Below are 2,575 nucleotides of genomic sequence, written 5' to 3'. Positions count from 1 at the left end.
TATGTTTTCCAGTAGCACCGAGCCTATAGTAGCAGATGATTGGCTCCGCATGATTGGAAGGGAGTTAACCACTGCAGGATGTATTGATGCTAAGAAGGTGCGTTTTGCCGCACATCAGTTGGATGGACCAGCAGCATCATGGTGGGAGAATTACACTGTCACCTACCCTATAGCCATAGTGACATGGGACCAATTTCAGCAAGCCTTCCGTACATCCCATGCCTCAACTGGAGCCATGAATTTGAAGAAGCGTGAGTTTCGCAACTTACGCCAGGGGAACCGTACTGTGGCTCAGTACGCGGATGAGTTTAGCAAGTTATCTCTCTATGCCCCTGATGATGTGGCCATAGATGCCACAAAGCAGGAGAAGTTTATGGAAGGGCTGAATGATGAGATGAGTATGCAGTTGATGGTGGCAACATTCACCAACTACCAGGAGTTGGTAGATAAGGCTCTTATGATTGAAGGGAAGCAGCAGCACATTGAGAGCCGTAAGAGGAAGTATGGACAAGGGATGTATAACTCGGGAGCTCAGCAGAAGCCTCGTCTAACCCCGAACTCGGGAGGACTTGTTCATAACCATGGAGGCCACACCCATAATGGATGAAGTAACCATAATCATATTGGCCCTAGGAATGGGAATGGGAATGGGAATGGAGCGAGCAACAATCAGAACCGCCCAAATCCAGCCACACCCACCAAGAGAGACCTAAGCCACGTTACTTGTTTCAGGTGCGGGAAGACTGTACACTACGCCACGGAGTGCCCTGAAGGCACTACTAGGGAAAAGCCTAGCAGCAGCGCGGGTTTTAGGCCTATCAGCAGCGCGGGTACCTGCGCTACCAATAAGGCGCTACAGCTAATAGTTAGTAATAGCGTGGGTTGAACCCGCGCTACTACTAACAAAGTTAGTAGTAGGGTGTTCCACCCACGCTACTGCTATTTAGTACCCGCGCCACTACTAACAAAATAGTAGCAGCGTGTCCACACTACCAACGCTACTAGTATCCTAAATACTAGTAGCACGCAGTCTTTTCCCACGCCACTACTAACTAATTTATAATTAAAAAAAATAAAATCCACTAATTACATTTTATGCATACAGTTCCCAGTAAACACAACAATAGTGAGCACTGCTGGGCTCCTATTTCATGGTTAACCAGAAACCGAAGGAAATAAATCAGCCAAAAAACCTCATTATGCATTGCAACTCACAAATGACCACTTCAAAGAACATGCAAGTATCTATGTCATTAACAATTGCAAACATAAGTTTCTTTTTACTACAGTTGTTGTATGTACTATCACACAGTTCCTCATTCTGTTCTCACTCAATAATAAGAAAAATGAAAAGAAAAGATAGAGATAATCTGCCGCAATTGCACTTCGGTGTCATGGATTCAGTCTGCCGCTTCAACATCTCATTATCCGGCAGCACTCTGTCGCTATCTTCTACCTATGAATAAAAACAGACCTTGTCAGAGAAGCAAATGTGAAACCTTATTACAACATGTATGCTAAGTTGCTAACCCATAGAGACAACTAGAACAAATGTGGAAACTTTCCATGTTGCCGAGTAAGTATATTAACTAGACAAATGTGGAAACTTTCCATGTTGCCATGTTGCCGAACAGTGGCAAGAAAATCTTATATGAATGTGTTATAATAAATAATGCTAACCATGAAGTCTTCTTCCATATAACAAAGGAGTGACGAAACCAAAAAACCTGTAATTCAAGTACGACATGCAGTTAGTTAATTATTTGCATGTCAACAGTTCTAACGTCTAGCTACAGATCTTCAAAGTAAAGATTGTGAACTCTATTAGACATGATTATATCAATTAGACCAAATAGAAAATAATTCAATATGTTGTATATCCATTAAATGAAGTTCAATCTATCTTCTGATTATTAGTGTTTCAGTTAGGTGATTAGTCCTTCTACGGCCGCCGGTTAATAGGTGAGCCATGACTTTTTACAGTAAAAAATGTGAAGGAAATAACAAGTTAGTATTTTTCCAAATCTAATTATACGGCCACGTTGATCATACCTTACTAATTCTGGCCGGACACAAGTAACACAAGAAAAACTCCCATGCTTTATCGGTGCACATTCACCATTTGATAGTGTGATCATTTGAGATCACTAAATCATCTTCTATACGATGTAGGCCAGTAACATTTACATCAACTTGCTCACTTGTAGCTGCTGGAGCAACCAAATCATCCTGAGCCAATACAGGGTTGCTGCTCAGGCCAAGAACAACAGCTGTAACAAGACTGGAATTAGGATTGCCATGGTACCAAATATGATATTTATTTCATTAAATCAAATGGAGGAGGCTGCATATGCTAAGAGCAGACCTGTTTTCCCAATCAGTATAGCAGCACATGTTGCCGTGCAGGAGCATGCGGCACCTATGACCTTCGCTCGGGTTGATGATGATGTCTCGCTTGATACTCCCTTGTCCACTGAGACGGCACTCTGTCGCCGCTGCGTCCACCAGCGGCATTCTGCTCAATGGCGGCCAAGGCATGCCTTGTGGATGTCTAGGAAGCTCGAATCAGGCTGGA

At 43.0% G+C, this 2,575-nt stretch overlaps 1 long non-coding RNA gene across 1 annotated transcript; it reads right to left on the bottom strand.

Annotated features, from left to right (window-relative positions):
- Window positions 1–1,180: 1,180 nt before the first annotated feature.
- Window positions 1,181–1,876, bottom strand: LOC125540931. Its single transcript, XR_007297411.1, has 2 exons — window positions 1,681–1,876; window positions 1,181–1,456 (listed from the first exon to the last, which is right to left on the bottom strand). It is a non-coding gene; the product is annotated as an uncharacterized LOC125540931 (long non-coding RNA).
- Window positions 1,877–2,575: the final 699 nt, after the last annotated feature.

Source organism: Triticum urartu, chromosome 2, assembly GCF_003073215.2.
Source record: "Triticum urartu cultivar G1812 chromosome 2, Tu2.1, whole genome shotgun sequence".
In the NCBI taxonomy this organism is placed as follows: domain Eukaryota; kingdom Viridiplantae; phylum Streptophyta; class Magnoliopsida; order Poales; family Poaceae; genus Triticum; species Triticum urartu.
The sequence above is the reverse complement of the archived record's forward strand: the minus strand, read 5'-3'. Positions and strand labels throughout refer to the sequence as shown.